Below are 23393 nucleotides of genomic sequence, written 5' to 3'. Positions count from 1 at the left end.
TTAAATTTGAAAATTTCACAACACTCCCACATGCTTTTCAAAATATAAAGGAGGTTCAAATTTCATTTATTGGTTTATCTCATCCCATCAGCTAGTAACTGCAAAACTCCCCCTCCTCAAATCGTGAGAAATTAAACCGACCTTTGTCACTCTCCTCTCTCTCTCTCTCTCTCTCTCTCTCTTAACATTTCACCAACAACAACCATTTTTCAGTTTTCTTCCTCGTCCACTTTGAGTCCTCAGGAGATCTCTCTCTCTCTCTCTCTCTTAACATTTCACCAACGACAACCATTTTTCAGTTTTCTTCCTCGTCCACTTTGAGTCCTCAGGTATCTCCGCCACTCTCTCTCTCTCTCTCTCTCTCTCTCTCCTCTGTTTGGCTGCCGACAAATTCCCAGTTCACCACTATTCCATTTCCCAGGTAACCAAATAGAGAACCCATTTTGTGAAGCTCCCAACTTTCTCCTTCAATTGGATTAAGATTTGTTAATTTTTTTGTCAAATTTGTTGACTTGCAACTTTGTGGTTCAGTATGTGAAGGGAATTTATGGAAATTGACATTGATGAGCTTCTGGGTCGCAACCGGCCGGTGAGCATTCCGATGAAGATGGCGATTTACGTGTGGGGATATTGCAAGTTTGAGCAGACCGGTCGGAATGGGAAGGAGCAGTGGTTGAGGATCCCGAAGCAGTTCTCTGGAGCTTTTTGGGTGCACGGCGAGGACTAATTGGCAGTGGTTGGACATTGCTTGCGACCAGGAGCACACCGCCTCTGCTGCATCAAATGGGTTGCTTTTCACTTGGGGTAATTAAGCTTCATCTTTTTTATTTTATTGTTTTAATGTTTATAAATTTCAATTCTTCCATTTTTTTAATCAAGTAATTATATATTGTGTTTGGTCTATGTGCATAAGATAACCTGAATGTGTAAGCGATTGATCATGAGCTAGTGACTTCGGTCAATTGGGAGATGGAACGGAGCAATGAAGAAATGCTAGCTTTAGAGGTGGAGCGGATAGGAAGAATATCTTAGAAATTTGATGATTGTAATTTAAGTTCTTGGCTACATTTGATCCATTCTCTGTAATGCAATGCTAATTTTGCACTACATAATCTTGTTGAGGTTAGTTCTGTATAAATGTTCAAGTTTTTATTGATTAATTTTTTGGCGTCATGTGTGCACCATTAGAGATTCGTCTATTTAAATTTTTACTTGTTAATTTAGCTTCAAGTTTTGTTTATCTATTCACTATTTTCATCCATATGCTTATGTCTATACAGATGGATAGAGAGAGGCACCAATTTCTGAAGCTCAAGCATTAGAGGCAGTATTTCACTCTCAAGTCTTTTGTTCGAAAGTGTTCAAAGAAATGTGTAGTCTTCAATTAACAATGTCTTTGTTATTAGAGGTATATTTGGCACTTAGTATAACTCATTGGTTTTGTTGTTAGTTTTAGTGTACAACTTGTAATATTTGTATTTTGAATATGTGGTTTTTTACGTAATCATTATATTGCAGTAAATATGCAATTTGTATATAAATATTATATATTTATAATTTTTATTGAATATTTTTTTTTTTAAATTTTTGGGAATTGTTTTATAACGGGCATTGTTTGTGGTCACGTGGTGTTAGATTTCAATCTATCATGGGCACAATCCGTGGTTGCATCATATTAGACAACGGCCATAGCTCGTGGTTGAAACTGTGACAGTGTATTTAAATAAAATATAATATTTACCACCAAGTGTCTTGAACTCGAAAGCCCCACAAAAGACGAAATTACCCACCATCTTATTTGTTTTCCAACGAGTTCCACATAATCATACAAAAATGAATAACCAAATCATACATCTATAAAAATATATATAGGGTGGTTGGACTTAATCTGGGGAAGCAGAGATGAAAGAGAGAGATAAGGAAAGTAAAAGAGAAGGAAAGATGGGAGACAGGAAAAGAGAAATGAGAGAGACGGAGAGAGAGATGAGACAGTAAAGTCAAAGAAAGGGAGTGTATGGTGGGTTTTGATCAATAAAAATATATTAAAATAAGATTTTGTCTTCAGATTGTTGAAGTAAGACAAGATACTTATGTGTATAAAATTAAATAATTTAAATATACTAAATCAAAGGGCACAAAAATTATTTATGTGTGTACGTAAATTAATAAAAAATTATGATTACTGATATTTATAAACAGTGACACAAATTTTGGTGCAAACATTTTAATGGGCACAAATGCAGGACACCAACCAATGTGCCCTTTGTTTAGAGGGCACATTTGAGATGGTTTTGGTGCTCATTGATATTTAAAAAGCACATATATGTATTTGTGCTCAATGATAATGAAAAGGGCACAAATGAATTGTGTTCTTAGCCCATTTTTCTTGTAGTGCTCCCTGCAGATTCCAAGATGCAAAAGCCATTAAAACAATAATATCACATGCTTTCAAAGCTACCCACCAACTTCCCGCCTCACCTGACCCTTACTACTAGGGCATTTGCTGTAATTCCCTTACTACTAGGGCATTTGCTGTAATTCCCTTACTACTAGGGCATTTGCTGTGGTCAACAATATTAATTGGACAACCAAACTATTTTTTATTTAATTAATTTTTTATAAAGATGATTTTCAAATAAATAAACTAAAAAATAAATTATTCGAATCATGATGCAAATATTGCAGGACGAAAAGGAAAGCATCCCAATCTCAAGTTCATTAAGCTTTAGCCATTACAAAGTCTTACAAAATAGAAAAAGAACAAAAATAAAATGCAACGAGGTGGAATGTTCCATGCCTAAAATAAAGCTAATAAACATACGGGGCATGTCGTTTCAAGCCTAGACACATCGTCCGCTATTACATGCCCTGGCGCCAAGAAACGGTACTTCTCAACTGCTTTTCAAAAGCACTTGCAAAACTCGAAGCTTGTCCCTGCATATTACAAGATGCAAAAGCCATTTAAACAATATATTAGCCTCTCCGCACGCACTAGCGTGCGTGCGAGAGGCATTTTTGCATCACGGGCGCTACGCGGCCCTAAAAGTGTATTGTGTTATTCTTTTTCATTGTAATTGTCAAGATATATTTTAATTGTATTGTGCAAAGATGAACTTTTTCTTTATCAGGCATGTCCTAAAATGTTGTCAAGTTTTTTGTTTTCACTTTGCGTAAAGTAATGTTTTAAATGTTATTCATGCAATTGTCAAACAACATGAGATATTTGGATGCAAGTTCCTATCTAAAGTTCATGAACAATGGTAAGTAGATGTAAATAAAAAAAGAGTAGATAAAAACATTAAGTAGCTCTTCTCTGTATTGATATTAATATGCAAGTTACTGTTATTGCATATATTTTTTCCCCATGTTATCTTTTCTTTTGTCAAAAAAAAAAATATTGCGTTCTCTTTCTTTTTTGGGTTTGTGTAGGAATACGAAGAAAAATAAATAAAGTGGATTTCATCAAATCAAGAATGGACACAACTGATAGGAGCAATAATTTAGTTTTACATAATGAATATCTAGTTAATGCTTGACTTCACGAATAAAGACATTCTTGATTTCACGAATATTGAATATCTAGTTGTCAAGTTTTTCGTCCTTCCGCCATGCTTGCCATCCGTTTGCTTGCACTTGATGCTTTAGATTTTCATGGTTAATCTGCAAGCAATGATGATAAATTAAGAAGTCTAATTGATTAAGATGTGAATAATGCATTATAATGCACAATCCCAAATATAAAGATTGTAAGCAATTTAACCTAAATACCTTTAACTTCGATAATTTTCCCATAGCAATACTTTTACTCCAGTTACTTTTAGAATACTGAAAGATAAATAAATTGTCAAGTTTGAAGTAACTAATTGTAATCATGTTTACAAAATTAAATAGTAAGAAATGTTACCTTAATCTTGTACTTCAACCTTTGTACTTTGAGACGGGTGTGATGCTTGTAAAACTGATAGAAAAATGCAATTTTATTTCTATTTGAAAATTGAATGCAATTTGAATTCATAGTATACATTCATATGAAAATAAGAGAAGAGTTACCGTATTTAGAAAAGTTGTTTGATCACTATTAATCTTTTTTCTGCACCCATAAATTGTTTTCTAAATTTTTTTTAAATTTGATAATTAATTTGTAGAATGATATGGAGAATGCAATTAAACGTAAATAGGTAAGAAATGGTGTTGTACCTAATTTTTTGGACTTTATTCCAAATGCGTATGATGTGAGGAGTTGTTGAAGGTTTTAATTCTTCTACCGCCTTTTTCATACGCCACCTATATATTAAAAGTATATATAATGTTAGATTTCTTATAACAAATTTAATAAAAAATTTAGAATACATACTGCTCATGCTTCTTTTTTTTCCACTCTTTGAGAATCAGTTGGCTTAGATCAGTAGTTTTTACTCCAACGGATATCTCCCAACCAGGTGTAAAAATAGAAACACGTCTATTTGGAATCTTATCAATAGGTAGTTCCTTCTTCATTTCTTGTGAGTATTCTTGTAAATATCCTAAGAATAAAAACAAATAATTTTTTTAATTAGCATGTATAGTACAGTAAGTGATTACTGAAGAAAAGAAAAAAGGTCATTGAGGTCGGAACTCAGAGAAACCATTAGCGCAATGCGATAACCCTCTCGACAAAAATCCTTATTATTTGCCCTTTGCTCTGCCCGCCACCATCATCACGCCGATGAAATTTTTCGATTTTCGGACATGCCTTTGTTCTGAAAGCTCAAATGTTTTACTAATTTCTGTCACTGAGTTTGTCGATCCTTTTTTGTTTGGAATGAACTGAAACCGCACAGCAAACTCCTGAAAACCAAAATTAGCCTCCTTCCGATTACTCATCTCTAAATACTGGTGGTATGCAGGTGGTTAGTATTCAACCTCCCACCAAACTCATAGCGTGGAAATCTTTGGGGGAGAAAACTGCCCATTACTCTACTTAGCAGTTTGAGAGGTATGCGGGTTGTTTTTCTTCTTTTTTTTAATTTTCTGTTTTCCTTTCCAATATTTTTTGGATTTGCTTTATTTTTATTTTTATATTTTCTATCTACTGTAACCTTTTTTATATTTCTTTTTTACATATATGGTAAAGATATCTTTTTTCTTTTTTTCTTTTCGTAATTTCTGTTTTTAAACTGCCCAGCAGTTTGTGAGGGTTAATGGTTAAGCACATCTGTTATAGATTTTTTTTTATTTATTTGTTTTCTGTTCAGTTATGGTGTTTTTATCAATTTGTCCTCATTTTACGATTTTTCTGAATTTGGATTATGAAGAAAACAAAGGGGCTTTCTTGGTATTTTCAAATGTTTCACGAAACTGGCCCTCTCCCTTTATATATATAGACGACATGCTTTCAAAACTACACACCAACGTCCCGCCTCACCTGAGCCTGAGCCTTAGCTTCTTGAAAATCTACTGTGATTCCAGCGATTTGCAATGTGTACGCCGCCTGTTCGATCAAATTCCCGAACAAGACCTGCGTGCGTGGACCATGCTCATATCAGGCTACACACGACATGGGTTCCTCAAGGAATCCATAAATCTTTACGCTTCGCTCAGATTTCGGCCCGTTGTGCCCGATAATCTTCTGCTTTTGTCAGTTGCTAAGGCGTGTGCTGCTCTTGGTGATATTTGAAATGCTAAACAGCTTCACGATGATGCAATTGGATTTGGGTTTCATTTGGATGTCTCTTTGGGCAATGCAATGGTCGATATGTTTGGAAAATGTAAATATGTTGATCTGGCGAGACTGGTTTTCGATGCCATGGCTGTGAAAGATGTGGTATCTTGGACCTCTTTTTGTTCTTGTTATGTTAACTGTGGGATGCCTAGACAAGGTTTGGAGGCATTTCACGAGATGGGGTTGAATGGAGTGAGACCCAATGTGGTAACAGTTTCTTCAATCCTACCTGCTTGCTCGGAGTTGAAAGATTTGAATTTGGGAAGTCTGATTCATGGGTTTGTGGTCAGACATGGAATGGAAGAGAATGTTTTCGTTAGCAGCGCCCTTGTAAATATCTATGCTAGTTGTCTGAGCATTAAACAAGCTCAGTTGGTATTTGATATGATGTCTAAACGAGATTTCGTGTCCTGGAATGTACTTCTAACTGCGTATTTTTCGAACAGAGATACCAAAAAAGGGTGTAACTTTTGCTGGCTATGTCTATGGGTCAGCTATGTCCATGGGTAAGCGATATCTTAAAGCCAATTGTAAGGGTTTAAATAGAAATACTGAAGATATTTCCAGGATTATTAAATGGCACCCTCCGGATCAAAGTTATGTTGTGAAATCCCGTTCCTGGATTTCATTGGTATAATCTACGTATTTGTACTATTGAGATTTTATATTATTTCTAGAGAATTTATTTTAAATCGTTTGGATTTAGATTTTAATTAAACTAGTTACGAAGAGTGAAGTTTGGAAAATAATTATTTAAAATTCGTTGACCTTTTGAGGTCACAAGTAATGTTTTCGAATAAGTCTCGAAGCCACGAGCCCATAGGCAAAGGGCGTTTGCGAGTCCGAGTTATAACGGTATAGTTACAGACGTTTGAAATTGTGAAACTATAAATTGTGGGAATTATTTTAATTTCAACTTATGGCTAAAAGGCCCAACATTTATTGGGATTAAAGGGACCGGATATTATAAGTGGAATTGGGCAAAAAAAAATTAGAGAGAGAAGGGGGAAGACTCTAGAGCACCCTCTCCTCCCTCTGTATCTCATTTTTTTTAGAAGGGGGTTGGAGAGGGAAGGAGGTCGTCACTTCCCACCACCTCTTTCAAATTCATCTCACGATTGATCACCATGACATCTTGCTTTCCTCTATCTATGAACCTCATCTCCCTATGGTATAAACCAACTCTACCACCCCAGCTTAAATCCAATTGTATAAGTGGAGACACGGGACAACAAGAACTGAAAGGAAGGAGAGAGGGTAACAGAGAAGGCAGGGATGAGAAAAGAAAGAAGAGGGTCTCAGAAGGTGGGTTTGAATCATGAAATAAACATGATTTCATTTGTGTTATCCAATGGGTGGAAAGCTTTGGTAATTATTCTCTGATACTCTAAATTTCTTTTATGGTCATTATTGGATGCTATTATGGGAAATTAGTTTTATATGCAGTTGTTGTATGTGCAAGTTTTTTATATGATATATGATACAAAGCTAGTTTTATACACAACTGCCTAAACCCTATTTTGGTATAATACCTGAAAGGGATATTTGTATAACATAATTAATTGGGTGGAGTCAATTGCATGTCATATATTAGCCACGTTTTTTTTTCAAGACTAGTATTATGCAGATGCTTGCTTTTATCTATTATATACACAAAAGCTAAAGGGGCTGCTTTGGTATAAAAGTTGAAATGACTATGCCATTTATAGTTCCTTTTGAATCAAAGTGATAATCTGTTCATAACATACACTTGATTTAAATGGTTTGAGAATTATGATTCACTCATGGATTTCTAATTTCCCAATAGGCCAATACTACTTGCACAGATTAGGTTAATATGTTCAAAGAAGGGAATTGGTTTTAAGAGAAAGTATATATGATCCCGCTTGGTATATCCGCGATTGGGGACCTTACGCATTCTGGGGGTGATAAGGATTAGTTGTACTTGGTACATTCGATAGGCGATTATATTTTGAGTGGATATCACTTGATTATATAATGTGAATCTATTGAAATGTGATTAGTCATTGATCTATGTTTATTAGTCGTGATTTGACTTGTGTATGGATGATATCTATGAAATGTGATTTGAAGTGCTTGATGAATTGTTCGATGGAAAGTAATTTGATGTGCATATTTGAAATGAGATTTGATTTGCATGATTGGCCTGATGTGATGAAATGTGAGGGTTATGAGTGGACTATGAACCCATTGTCATGGGGTTTGTTACTTCGAGACTTATTTCACATATCGTATCATTATTTCATTTCTTGTTTCATTGAGCTTTTGTATTTTGAGTACTTGTTTCATGTTTTCTTCTTTGAGCATTGCTATATTTGTTGGACTTATGCTCGGTTTAGTTGAGTGGTCCGGAACCCCTTCTACTTCGCGATTCCGTTGAGAGATGGTCTAGGATCGTGTTCACCTTGGGGTTATAAATTTTGGATTGAGATAGCTTCGGAGATGTAGACTTCGACTGAACTGTGTCACCCTAACCCTACTTTTCATTGTGTTGTATGAGATTATGATTGTGAGCTGTTGTGATTTGTTTCAGACGAACCGTTGGATGTCTGGGTGACTCATTCGGAGTTGCAAAGGCTTGGTATTGATTCTTTATGAATGATTTATATTAAAGAGATGTAAACTGTTATTAATGGTTGGCTTTATCATTATTATCACATCCTTGTATTATTGTCACTCACCTGATCTTTGTAGCTTATCTGAATTCTTGATGCCAATACCATTCCCATGTTGTAGGCACTGATTGTACATATGTCAAGTCTGAAGAGATTACAAGAGGTCGCTTAGTATTTTGGTTGGATTTTGTTGAGTGGTATAGAATCCCTACTCTTGCTCATTTCCGTAAAGGTAGTCTGACCTTAGAGTCGAGTGAATATGAATTGTTCACAGTAGACATTGTGTATAGATTAGACTTATCATGTTAGTACTTGAAATCCAGGTGGGGAATTATGTAGGGATCCTTTATTAAAATTTGTGAATTGATATGGGACCTTATTGATTGAATAGCATAGTAATTGTAGATATCATGCATCTATGATTTTAGGATTGATTAAGTAGAACGATTGCGGAATGATGTGGGATATGATTGTTATTATTATGATTAGTCTCGTTACTCGAAATGGCTTGAGAATAATATTGTGCTTTGTTGGTTCTTGGATACATTACATGTGGTGGATTAAGGTTTCATGTTGAAACATAGTGACTTATATGATGGGTGGAATGGAAACCTTGATTGTCATATTGGATTGTTATGTAGCCTTGAATCTAGTACTTCCATACTTGTCAAGTTCTAATGATTGATTGAGGAATGTTATATCTTTCGGCTGGAATGTACATTGGTAAATGTAGATGGGTAGTGATTGATGAACTACGAATGGTTTGATCCCTGATTAGGGTACGTAGGTAGTCTAACGAGGAGGTTAGATGCAGTCATAAAGCTTACGAAAAAAAAATTATTACGCAGTTGGATCTTGAGTTATGCCTTGTAAATATATCGGAGGTGGGATTTGTTAGATATACGGATGCTGGATAACGTCACGCGTCGATCCTGGACGTATGTTGGGTTCGGGGCGTGACATATGTTAAGCTAAATTTTGATGGCTCAGTGGCTGGGGACAAGGCTGCGGCGGGATTTGTCTTAAGGAATCATATTGGGCAGCTCATCGGCGGTGGAACTTTAAATATTGATGGTGCCACTATTTCTAAAGTGGAGGCTAGGGCTCTCAAAGAGGGCCTTCTTTATGCTCAAAGGAAGGGCTATACAAAGATTATGGTAGAACGAGACTCTAAGTTGGTCATTCAGTCAGTGTTGGACCGGGGTGCGACGCTGTGGAATATGGTTCCTATTATTGAAGATATCAAGTGGATGGCGACCAAATTTGCTTGCATTGATTGGAAACATATTTTTAGAGAGGCTAACTTTGTGGTGGATGTCTTCGCTCACCAAGGCCTTCTTATTACTGATTGTCATATTTGGGATCACCCCGTATTCCTTCATTTGCTCTTCATGCTCTTCAGTTGTTCTCGGGGGTTTTCCTTTTAATACATTTTTTGCTTGCTTCAAAAGATAAAAAAAAAAAAAAAAAAAAAAAGGTGTAACTTTAATTTGTAGGATGAGAAGGATAGATGTTAAATTGGATGGTGCTTCATGGAATGTTGTTATTGGTGGGTGCTTGAATAATGGGCAGACCGAACAGGCGTTGACAATGCTCAAATAGACGGTGGAGAAAAACTTCAGTACGGCTGCCTCATTTTAGTGTGATGTTTGTGTTTGCGGGAAGATGGTCACGTGGTCCAAATGCCTGCACTGAAGTTTTTCTACCAATAGAGGATTGCCAAAGAAACTTAAATGACAAGCACCTATCTCGAACCAGGCTTAGAGTGTTAATTCCGGCGACTTGATCAAATACCCGAACCAGACCTAAGTGCAGGATCTATTTTCCTTCTCAATAAATTTTATCTTATCATGAAATAATAAAATAAAATCAAAAAATAATAAACACAACTATAGCTATAACTTAAATTTCTTCAACCACCTAACAACCCCAAGTCCTTTCTTTGTTCTGATTTAGGAACTGATAAACTGGTAATCATAAATATTTTTCTTGCAGAGTTACAGTCGCAGGTCTCATTGTTTCCCAGCCAAGGCTATAAGCTTCACGTCAACCTACCAAAAACATTTTGTGATGGTAGATTGAAGGAATAACAAGCACCGCAATGATGATCTACCGAGGTTCTATCAACGTAGTGCTGAAAGTATTCTCTGAACATAGAAGCGTCCTTGATGGTGATTCAGGGACACTTCGTTCAGTGTAGAAACCATGCTGCTTTGGAGGTGGCAAGGCAACATCACTGCTCAACATCAGAACCACAGATGACATGCTTGGTCTATCCTCAGGTACTCTTTGCACACATAACAGCCGCACATGAAGACACCTTATCACTTCAGATATGTTGCACGAATCACAAAACGTCTTATCGATCAGTTCTAGTGGTTTATCTTGAATCCATAGTATCCATGCCTTAAAACAAATTGAAATATGTATGAAATGTTAGTGGCCTAATATGTAAAAGTGTAACCAGGAATAAACTTAGGGCAACTATTATTCAAGAAATAAAAAAAAACCGAGACAAACATGTATCAAAACATCAAATAACCGTCGAAAGTTTGAGTGATGAGAACTATATATTGAGCCAACAGTTAACCAATACGACAATACACCAGCACACTGAGAGTTCAAGACAACCATGAATAGTCATCAAATATCAGTGGCAAAAATTTATACGAAGTCGACTATGGGTAACAATGCGTCCAATGATTATGACAGTATGAGTCGGGATATCCAAACAACAAGGAAAATGAGGCAATGCATAAGATAACTGTGAGGCAATCATGAACCAAGGTAACAACACACTTGAAAATTTGAGGCAACAATAAACCAATGAAACAATACTATTCAAGAATAAAGTGAGGCAACAATTAACTGAAGCAATAATGATGAGGCATCAATACAGCCGAGGCAACAATAACCAAAACGAACAATAAACCGAGTCAACCATAATTGAAACCAACAATGCATCGAGGCTGAAGAAGTTGAGGTTCCACCATAAAACCAATTGGTAATATAGGGAGTAGCCCAACCTTTTAGAAACCTTTACAAGGTGTCTTCTCCCATCAATGTGAGATTCATTTACAACATGCCCCCTCATGTGTGGTGAATTTTCAAACCTAACACATGGACAATACAACAGGGTGACGTGGAGCGCATGTGCGAGTGTGGGCATTTGACTTCACACATGTGACAACCTGCTCTGATACCATGAAGAAGTTGAGGTTCTACCATAAAACAAATTGGCATTATAAGGAGTAACCCAACCTCTTATAAGTCTTTGCAAAGTTTCTCCCCCTATCAATGTGAGATTCATTCTCACCAGAGGCAACAACTAATCGAGGCATCAATACAACTGAGGCAATCATAACTGAAGCCAACAATAAACCAAAACAACCACTAATCGAGGCATCAATACAACCGAGACAACCATAACCGAAACCAACAATAAACCAATGCAACCACTAATCAAGGCATCGATACAACCAAGGCAACCATAACCGAAACAAATAATAAAACAAGGCAACCACTAATCGAGGCATCGATACAACCAGCCAACCATAACTGAAACCAACAAAAAACTGAGGCAACCATAACCAAAACCAACAATAAACTGAGGCAATCACTACTTGTCACACCCCAAATTCGAAAATAAGAATGATAATCGAATTAGGACGTGAATAGAATTAAAAAAAAAATTTAAAATATTACAACGAAAGTATGATAGAACCAAAACCATCTAAAGGTTCACTTAGACTTGTAAATATAAGAGAATGAATAATGTGCCTTTAAGGAACATGTTCAGAGCATACAACTAACTATAACACTAAAAGAAATAATATAAAATTGAATGAAACAAAGGATGGATCCTACACCGAGAGGACTCGAAGATGCCGATGCGGAAATGCCTGGACGTCGGGATTGTATACCTCGATTCTAAATCCTGAAGGGGGCGCAAAACAAACATGAGTGGACCAAGTTGATATATATATATATATATATATATATATATAAAATAAAACAGTTATCAACATACTAACCCCTAGGTTTTATAAAAACACATATATATCATGATAGACATAAGTTTTCCGAAACCTAGCATGCCGTGAAAGTCTCAAACCATAACTTGTATATATAATAATCACTAGTGAATTGTCCGATAACTCTCAGGCTCCATGCCGGCTCCCCGTCTCTGAGCAGACAGTCAGAGGAAAATACACTTCAGGCCCCATGCTGGCTCCCCGTCCCTGTGCTAAATAGCCAGAGCAAACACACTCCATGCCATATGCCAACACCAAACCGTCACTCAGGACGGACCTGAATCTATCCCTTCGTCCTGTAGCGGAAAGGACCACTAGGTAAATACAAAACCATTGAACATATATATATTGAAAACCAACTTCATAGTATAAAGTCATCCATCATCTATACCATAAAGAGGTGTTCGAAACATGTTCTAAATATCATATCGTCATCCATCGGATATTCTATAAGAACATGGGTTATAGGAAAAATAGTAATAATTCAAATAACTTCAATAAACATGTTATCTCACAAAACGTTTCATAAAACGTAATCATCAAATCATGCTTTTCATGTATGCATTTCTATAATTAAAACATGCATTTTTAGAAGGGGTCCACTCACAGTACTTCGCCGCCGAAGAGCCACGCAACTAGCGAAGACAGAAATGCCACTATAATTGCCCCTAAGCACATAAAGGGCCAAATTAATAAAACTTTATAATAGAAATTGAATTTGGGAAAACGGACATTGGAAACGGATTTAGAACGTCGAATTACCCTAAGAAGGGTCTTGGATAAATTTCGTGAAATGTCAACAAAATATCCTTAGAATATTCCACATAAAAGGTTTGGGTTTAGCTAATTAGGTGGGCTAGGTTTAGAGGAGAGGGCTTAGGGCCCTGGTTCAAAAGGCCCGAAGGCCTTAGGCCTAAAGGTTTTGGGTTTCTAGATAAAAAGGTTTAGGGCCTTAGCTAATTTGGCCCCAAGGCCTTTAACTTAAAACAATTAATAAAATAAATAATAAAACTGAAATGGGTTTTGGGTTGGGCTCGGCAAGAAAGGCCCAAAGGGCCTGGGTTTGGTGGGTCACCGGACCCAAGGATGAAGAAGGCCAAAATTCGGCCAGAAATCCACACCAACTTTAAACGACCATAACTTTATCAAAACTCAACGAAATTGAGTGATTCAAAAACAAAAGTTGTAGTTCTCAAAGAGAGGAAGAGAATGGTACCTCACATGACGTCTAACTCACCGTTGTTTGGCCAGAAAACTCCTCGAAACCACTGAGGTCGCCGGAAATTGGGTAAGATTCAAATGGATATAACGTCTTCAATACTCAACGAAATTGGGTGAAACAAAAAGGAAAGTTGTAGTACTCAGTGAGACGAAGAGATTGATACCTTTTACGCCGGCCAACTCACCATGGTTTGGCCAAAAAGTGCCTCGAAAGTGACGGATTCCTCCCAGGAATCCGGGGAAGTCTCCCCGATGTGTTTCTTCCTAGTTTCGACGACCAAAACACATAGATACAATCAGAAATGAATTATGAGGATAAAAAAGGGGAGGTTTAGAGTGTTATCGGAGCTTACCCATATCAAACTCGCCGGAGTTTGTTTAGGGACGAAGATGCACAGTGGCACTGCCACTGTTGGAGTATCACTCCTTCAGGTCCTGATTTCAACGTCACCACGCTCAGGTGGTACGGGTTGTGGTTGGTGACTGAGTGTGTGTGCGTATTCGACGGGAAGAGGAGAGAATAGAGAGAGAGAGCCTCGAGGGAAAAAGAGGAAAAAGGAAGAGAGAGTGAGGGAGGGAAAGAGAGACCGAGAGAGAGAGATGAAGGGCTTGGACTCGGGGGGACAACAAACAAAGGTGGGCCCCTTGGCACACCTATTAAGACCCAAAAACAATCTTAAAAACAAGATAAAATCAAACTTAGTGAAAATACAATCTAAATTAAGGGTGGGTATAACATCAACTCTTACAACACACTCTTCAGATACTAGGACGCTTTATTTTAAGCACAACTAGGAAACCAGCACACATATGATATGACTATTCATTTAGAGACAGGTCATCCTCATGTTCTTCCATAATGGTACCTGCAATAGCTAATAGGTCACCCTATTAGGGTGTGAGCATTTCATGCCCAGTAGGAACCATATGTCCTTCAAGCTCATTTATCATAGTTAATCAAAGTACCACGCATCAAATAATCCGGTAAAATACAAATGATATGACAAAGAAGTACACATGAACTCACTCCCTTCTAATCCCGCTAACTTATATTTATGGCATCCAAACCTGCACGTCCCATACCATGCTTATACCACTTGGTTCCGAATACCATAAAATATAAATTAACTCCCATTCCTCCCTTAACCCCGAATTTTATTAGTAGTTTCAGTTTCATTAACATGGGCCTTTCTCCCGACGCCCAACTATACGTTCAAGCCCTTCACCCTACGCTTGAACATATACAAGTTTTCAACAATTTGCTTAACCAAGTTTACACAACCCAACACTTAACTCTATAACATATAATGCAACCTGAGCATTTCAATTTAACAAACACAATTGTAAACCTCAACATAGTCAGTCCAACAATTTTATATAACTCAACCATTCATCAAAACATAACAACATTTAACATAGTCAATATATATAATACACCGAAAAAGAAACCATCAACCCTAACACAACCAAGACAATCAATTGATTCAATTTCACCCAAGCATTTCATTACTACTGTATTAGATATAATTACTAATATCACAAAGATTAACCATGATATAGATCTATCATCGGGAAATAGAGCCCCTACCTCTTGTCCAGCTAACTATAATACCTCTCTAAGCCTCTGAAGTGTCCGTAGTCACTCCCAGGCCTAACATCACATAAATAATAGTAAAAGTTAGCATAAAACTGGAATGAAAATTCTATTTCAGCCTAACAAAAGATTTACCCAAATATACCCATCACAACCCCGTGAAAAACCAAGCTTAAGTCCCCATATTGTGACCCTATTTTCATCCCTCAAAAATCCATGTAAAAGGATGAAATTACTTGGATTTTAAAGCTTAACAAACCTAGTTTCTAATCTACAAGAGTTTCTCGAAATGGATTTAAGAGAAGAAAATAATCAAGTTCCAAAGTTGAGTTCACAACCAGTTTTTCTGCAGAAAATCTGAAGATTTCCAGATTTTTTTCACATTTTCAAATCATATTTTTCCATAGAAGATCTCAACCAAAAACGATGAAATAAATTGGGCTTTGATCCTTGTCATATCTAATTTCAAATATATAAGAAGACTCTTTAAGAAGATGAAATGGATTGAGAAGAAACAAGAGCCAAAGTGAGGTTCACGAAACTGCTGTTTTCTAGAAATCAAGGTTGCAGAGGTAAGAAAATAGAAATTTAACAAATTTAAGCTAACCTTTTGTACCAATTGAAGAACACACCAGCACCCTCTCAGCTTCCCTCTTCCGATTTCCTACTTTTCCCTTTCCAAAACCTCTCACTCTCCTCTAATTCTTCAGTGAGAGTTGGAAATACTCCCTCTAAGCCTATCATTGCCTCTCCTGATTTAGAATGCTTACTCACACCCCCTAGACTACCCACATCACCCCAAACATTTATGGACAGAATCTGATTCCTTGGCTCACCCACCGTGTGATGGTTGGGAAGAAGAAGAAAAATGGGGGATGGCTACACGTTAGCTCATCCTTATTTGTTTCTTTGTTTTTTTTTTTTTAACTAAAATAATCTTACTCCTATAATTTATATATATATATATCCAAGTGTTACACTAATCGAAGCACTGAGGCAACTATAATAGAAATCAACAATAAATCGAGGCATCAATACAACTGAGGAAACCATAACTGAAACCAACAATAAACAGAGACAAGCACTATTTGAGGCATCTATACAACCGAGGCAACCATGGATGAGGCATCAAAATACTTGAGGCAACTATTGACTTCCACAAAAATATACCAAGGCAACAATGACTCAATGTATCAAGATAACCCAAGAAAACCATAAACTGTAGCAACAATATACTGAGATAACCCTAAATCCCGGTATCAGGATAACTGAGCAACAAATTGGGGAAAATTGCGAAAAAAAACAAAGGCAACAATGTATTGAGGCAGCAAGTAACCAAGAAAAGCATTAGAGGTTAATAGTACACCGAGGTACCATGAATTAAGGCAACTAGCAACCATAATTATGAACTGAGGCAACCAAAAACAAAGCCAGCATATATCAGTCCAAATTCCACACCTACAAATTGTATACCTAAACAAAACAAACAGAGGATACACATAACGGTACTCAACTTGTGAAAATTAGGTCAAAATAAAATACGAGAGGCATTTTCCCACAACCATGATAAATTAAGATGCATTTTCCCACACAACCATGGTACAACACATATTATAATACAAGTGGACAATAAATTTGATATGTTCCATTTAAGGTATATTTTTCAATGTCGATGTTTCAGGTACAAGAAAAATATCTCGTTCAGGTTGATATGTTCCACTTCGGTCATATTTTAATAATTATAACAATTTAAGAACTTTATTAGTTTTGTCAACTTTTTTATTTAGATTAAGTATAAAATTTAAGTTCATCAATTACTCAAACAGTTGAAGTGTAAAAATTTAGCAGTGTTTGTGTTACTCTTTTACTTTTAGATCGTCTTAGCTCTACGTCATTTGGGTTCTTATTCATCTTTCTATGGACGCATCAATGGGTTCTTATTTGTCTTACCTCGACGTCATTTGGGATCACTGGAGAAGATTTTATCCATATCTGTTGCCAAAAGCCAACGAAGTTGCTCACCGGCTTGCATGCTTTGGGTTACAAAGTGACAGGTTTGGTGAACCTCCATATTTCATTGCTGTTGGATAAATGTTCGTCTTGCTTCTCCAACCTCCTATACATGTTGTTTAAGCATGAACTACTTTCCTTCTCCATTATATATTTTATCTTACATTATTCACAATTCAAACATTTTCTTGTTAATTGTATCCTTGATTGTGATTTGGGGACACTTCGTTCAGGTACTCTTTGCACACATAACAGCCCCACATGCAGACACCTTACAGCTTCAGATTTGTTTGCACGAATCTGAAAGCGTCTTATCGATCAGTTCAAGCTATTTATCTTGAATCCATAATGTCCATGCCTTAAAAATAATTAAAACAAATATTGTGTGTTAATTGAAGATTGTGTAAGATATATTCTGAAATCACAATAACTAAGACATTAGGATCACAGATTTAATAAACCAATAATTCAATAAACGAATTACAATTAACTTATATGTAGAGAGGAATCGGCGCATGTATAAGAATGTCTTCTACTCTCTCCAAACTATATAGTTGCTAGGATATCACTCAATCAACCCTATTATCACATGAGAAATACTCATAACCACAATTATATATTTCATGTCCCACCATAATAAGTCTTACTAAACAGTGATTACGTAATTGGTCAATCAGACTTAAGACCCTATTATTCTAGCTATATTGAGGTTGCAAGATTAGTTGAATATCAAGTCACTTAAATAATAAGTTACTAGAAAATCAAGTGAAATTGTACATCATTTATGCACAGGAGTTGGAAGAAGAATATTAACTCTCTTTCAAGGGTTTTTTTCCTTTACCATTTATTATTTTTTTTGTAAGACTTTGGGTCCCATGGTTTGAAAAGTTGGTCTCAAGGATAAACTAAGTTGACAGCTAGCCGATGAACTTAACCACTTCTCGGATGGAGAGAAATTGCGGTACAACTGCCTTAGTTTAGTGTGATATTTGTGTTTGCAGGAAGATGGCCATGTGGTCCAAATGCCTGTACTGAATTTTTTCTACCAATAGAGGATTGGCAAAGAAGCTTAAATGACAAACACCTCTCTCCCCAGTATCATGAAGCAATTACTCACTTTTGTTTCACAAATTACATCTTTTGATCAAATCTAACCATCAAACGTCTCGAACCAGACTCGAGTGTGAATTCCAGCCATTTACAAATAGCCTGCCTGGTTCGATCAAATACCCGAACTAGACCTAAGTGCATGGACCGCGATCCATAAAGCTTTACATTTTGTGATCTTAGCCAAATATGGCAATTCCTTTCGAGGAGTTTATAGTGTTGTTGGAGGAAGGCTCGTCTCCAACTTCCTGTGTACTTATGCATGATCTACTTCTCAATGAAATTTTTATATTCTTATGAAATAATAAAATAAAGTATATAAATAATAAACACAACTTTAGCTATAACTTAATTTTCTTCAACCTAACGACCCCAAATCGTTTCTTTGTTTTGCTTCTGGTATTAACTACATTGTAAAAGATGAAGAATTGGTACAAAGGAAGATGAAGATGATAGAGAGAAAAACCAGAAAGATTGTATTGATTAAAATGGAGAAAATGTATACAAAAGAACTTAAAGAAATGATAGCTATACCATCTCTTATATAGCCATATATCCCAATTACAATAATACCCTTCTAACTATATTAACAAACTTAACCACTAGAATAATGTCATGTGGCATTTCTGTTATATCAGTTATTACTCCCCCTCAAACTAAACTTGGAATATCCAAGTGAAGTTTGAACTAGCCAGTATTTGAGACTGATCTGTGCTTCAAGAATTAACCTGCTGCAAACAAGAAAGCACCCACTGACACCTTTGTTACTGCTGACCAAAAACCTCTGCTCACCCCATGTAACTGCTGACCAAAAACCTCTGCGCACCCCATTATCATCACACAAGACTACAACTGTTGCCGTTGGTGAAGCCATGATGAAAACCACAAGTACAATCCAGCTTTATCCTTAACACACCCAACAAATTTTCGACTGTGAACTGAGAAGCCATACAAAATCTATCAAGGAGAATGACACTCCAAAAAAAAACCAAATTAACCAAGGAGAATGACACTCCAACAAACCAAATCAGCCAAGGAGAATGATACTCCAAAGCACAACACAAATCTCAAACTTCTACTAAAAATACCAAATAAGGAGACTGACACTCCATGAACACAAATCATACTGCAACGTAGGAGAATGAAACTCCAAATCATACGGCAACTTAGGAGAATGAAACTCCAAAATTCATAGAAAGAATGACACTTTCTTCTTTAAATTGACAAGAAAACTAATACTATTAACCAAGAAACCAAATATAACCTTCACATGAAACTTTTGAGTTGGGTAATTCGACAAACACCAGGATTGCACCCATGTCTAATCTTTCTTCTGTACCAAAGAATAGAGTAGAGATCACATAATTCACTGACCCATTTCTTCAACCAGTTGGAGTGCACAGAATCAGAACCGGAAGAGCTCCCAATAGTTGCAATCTTGAACAAACAATCCACAAAAAAATTTGCAATACCCAAATTGTTTCACAGCCAATTCCACTAAAATATCACAAGAAGCAAAAACAGTTCGAAAAATTCTCAACAAGCATACGCTATCAAGCCGCAATGCTCGTCGCCGCCATCAGCAAGCGCAACCATCAGCCCTATGCAAATATCCATAAACTTGTTGGTCCTCCAAATAGAACCATCTTTATAAGCACCGATGTAGAATTCATTTCGCTAAATCGAACTAGAGTGTTGGTCTGGACCCATCTTATACTTGCAGAATTCAGAATCGGCACCTGAGAGAGGCCACCGCCGTCGTACTTTCTTTCAACCCAGGAACATAACGATCATACTTTCCTTCAACGGAATCGAACACTTGCCTAGAAGCTGATGCTTTTCCTTTCCCGGAATCTGACATTTCCCTAGAAAATTTTCCTTTCCCGAATTCAAGAATCAAGAAGTTCCCACTTCTAATTTGGCCCGAAGGAGCAAGATTCAAGCTTCAGACGAAGAAAAATTTGCCACAATTCCAAAGACCAAGATATCATAACACCGATGATCTCTGATCACAACCCAAAACAAAAATTTACCCAGAAAATACAGAATGAACTGAACGACAAAATCTGAAACTGCAGTTCTTGAGCGAAATCGAATGGCATCACAGGGGCAGGGAGCGATTCTATGCTCAAGCAGATGATGGAGAAGAAGATTCCAGATATTCGGTGGCACATCGAACGGAAGGTCAATAAGGAGTTCGGCGATTGGCTGGTGGAGATCCTCTTCCTGCTGCCTCGCCGACGAAGCTTGTCAATCACCAATTGACCGAGGTTCTGACTCACCAAGCTGAGGAGCAGAGCCGCCTCAGCCTCAAAGACACTGTTTACGCTTTGGAAGAGGACGTCGACGACCTTCGATCTCTCCTCTCCAACGTCGATTCTCTCAAGTCTTCCCTCTTCGATCAAATACGCGGAAACGAAAGAAAGTAATGAAGAAAAAAAAAATAGAAGAGGAATCGACCACCAAGATTCATGGCGTGAGCCTTGGTGGCTATGATACCATATTAACTACATTGTAAAAGATGAAGAATTGGTACAAAGGAAGATGAAGATGATAGAGAGAAAAACCAGAAAGATTGTATTGATTAAAATGGAGAAAATGTATACAAAAGAACTTAAAGAAATGATAGCTATACCATCTCTTATATAGCCATATATCCCAATTACAATAATACCCTTCTAACTATATTAACAAACTTAACCACTAGAATAATGTCATGTGGCATTTCTGTTATATCAGTTATTATCTGGAACTCCTAAAGTTGTAATCATAAATATGTTTCTTGCAGAGTTATAATCACACGTCTCATTGTTTGCCAGCTAAGATTAAAAGCTTCATGTCAACCTTCCAAACACGTTTTGTGATGGTAGATTGAAGGACTAACAAGCACTGCAATGATGATCTACCGAGGTTCTACCAACGTAGTGCTGAAAGTATTCTCTGAACAAAGAAGCGTCCTTGATGGTGATTTAGGGACACTTTGTTCAGTGTAAAAACCGGGCTGCTTTGGAGGCGGCAAGGCAACATCACTGCTCAACATCAGAACCACAGATGACATGCTTGGTCTATCCTCAGGTACTCTTTGCGCACATAACAGCCACACATGAAGACACCTTACCACTTCAGATGTGTTGCACGAACCACAAAACGTCTTATTGATCAGTTCTAGTGGTTTATCTTGAATCCATCATATCCATGCCTTAAAACAAATTGAAACATGTATGATATGTTAGTGGGCTAATATGTAAAAGGGGTATTGTCAAATGCATGTCATTAGAAGACGTGCTTCGAAGAGCACCGTCTAATTCACTATTCTTTTTAAAGTAAAATATCATCACCTCGTTGGTTAAACTTACATGTCCAAGAAGGTTGTGGTCGTGATCTAGATGACGAAATCCCCTGTTCTTCTTCCTACTCAACATCTCGAGCAGTATGACTCCAAAGCTAAACACATCAGATTTCATCGAAAAAATTCCATCTGTTGCATATTCCGGAGACATATAACCACTGCCAGATCAATATGTAGTGACCAGTGAGAAAGAATTTCAAAAGCAGAACAATGAAAATTATAAACCACAAAGCAAGTCTAAGCATGCTTACTAGGTTCCAACCACTTTATTTGTGTTGGCCTGACTTTGTTCACCGCCAAATGTTTTAGCCAGGCCGAAGTCTGAAATTTTCGGGTTCATATTATCATCTAGCAGAATATTGCTAGGTTTCAGATCTCGATGTATAATCCTTAATCTAGAGTCTTGGTGAAGATAAAGAAGCCCTCGGGCAACTCCACCGATAATGTGGAAGCACTTAGGCTAGTCGAACAATTTTTGTCCCTTCTGGTCTGAAAAAACTTTAAGCCTGTTATTTCAATGGCACATTGAATCCTAGGTAAATAAGGTTGAAAATGAAGGATCATACCAAAAATATAGAAGTCCAAGCTTTTGCTGGGCATGAATTCATATAGTAGAATTTTTCATCTTTTTTAATGCAACAACCAAGAAGCTTAACAAGATTGCGATGCTAAAATCTGGCTATGAGTATAACTTCAGTTCTGAACTCTCTTATTCCTTGTCCAGAATTCTTTGAAAGCCTCTTTACTGCAATTACGTTTCCTCCTATCAATGTACCCTGTGGACCATCATTTCGAAAAAACTTAAATTTTTTATAGCAATATAGCTAATTTTCGTTGCATGAATTCATGTTACCTTGGACACAGGTCCAAAGCCACCTTCTCCCAGCTTGTTGTAGCTTGAAAAGTTGTTAGTGGCTTTAGCTATGGTGGTCAAGTCGAACAATGGTAACTTCATCTCTTCCCTATCTTTTCCAACGTATTCTTGTCTGCAATCCATTCTTCTGAGTCCTGAAATTGTAGAAGATTCTTCAACATGTATAAAATGATGCTAACTGTTAGCTACACTATTGAAATTATCTATTCTAAAATTGAGGAGAAATTGACTGTAGCTTAGCTATAGTCAATTTTTTTGCCCCTTGATTTTGCTTTATTTGCATACTACTGCCACTAAATCTGTGTTGGGCTGAGGTAATTACTAAAAGTTAGGAGGGTAATATTGTCCGTAGGTTTGGGTGCCTTGGGCCCAATTTGGGCCTATTTTGGGACAGGTGTGGGCTTCAGAAGTGGGTTGTCCAATGTGTTGGGCTGGGTTGCACAGAAAGAGTCGAAATGACTTTTTTGCCCGCTTCAATCCAAATCCAATGGACAAGATTTGGAGGCACTTTTGTCATTCTGTGTTTTGGGGTGGTTGCTGTCGATGTCGGCAGAGGCATGGTTCACAGAGGGGTTGATGGGTTGTCATTATGTGTTTTGGGGTGGTTGCTGTCGACGTCGGTAGAGGCATGGTTCACAGAGGGGTTGATGGGTTGCAGGTAGAGAAAGGGTTGACGGGAGGGGTTCCAGGTGGACAGAGTGGGGTTTGGGTGCGGGATTACGGGGAGAGAAGGTGAGAGGGTGGGTGCGGTCATGATCGATTTGGGGGTAAGGTTCTAGGAGAGTGACGCGTGTTTGCTGCAGAGAGAGAGATGGGGAGGTATGGTTGCCCGGGGGGTGAGGTTGAGGGGAAGGCTAGAGAGAGATC

At 37.2% G+C, this 23393-nt stretch overlaps 2 long non-coding RNA genes and 1 pseudogene across 3 annotated transcripts; 1 reads left to right on the top strand and 2 right to left on the bottom strand.

Annotated features, from left to right (window-relative positions):
• The first annotated feature begins 38 nt into the window (after positions 1-38).
• On the top strand, positions 39-1450 carry LOC139195959 (uncharacterized). Of its 2 annotated transcripts, XR_011581044.1 has the most exons (4): positions 39-421; positions 532-804; positions 914-1122; positions 1281-1450. It is a non-coding gene; the product is annotated as an uncharacterized lncRNA (long non-coding RNA). The 2 variants fall into 2 exon arrangements; XR_011581043.1 differs by lacking the exon at positions 1281-1450 and having other exon boundaries at positions 914-1173.
• An 8764-nt stretch (positions 1451-10214) lies between these two features.
• On the bottom strand, positions 10215-22649 carry LOC139196223 (G-type lectin S-receptor-like serine/threonine-protein kinase SD1-1; annotated as a pseudogene).
• Positions 13646-16080, bottom strand: LOC108173404 (uncharacterized). Its single transcript, XR_011580675.1, has 3 exons — positions 15794-16080; positions 13946-15243; positions 13646-13856 (listed from the first exon to the last, which is right to left on the bottom strand). It is a non-coding gene; the product is annotated as an uncharacterized lncRNA (long non-coding RNA).
• Positions 22650-23393: the final 744 nt, after the last annotated feature.

The sequence above is a fragment of the Malus domestica genome, chromosome 05 (genome assembly GCF_042453785.1).
Source record: "Malus domestica chromosome 05, GDT2T_hap1".
Classification (NCBI taxonomy): domain Eukaryota; kingdom Viridiplantae; phylum Streptophyta; class Magnoliopsida; order Rosales; family Rosaceae; genus Malus; species Malus domestica.
This window is presented reverse-complemented; position numbering and strand designations above follow the sequence as displayed.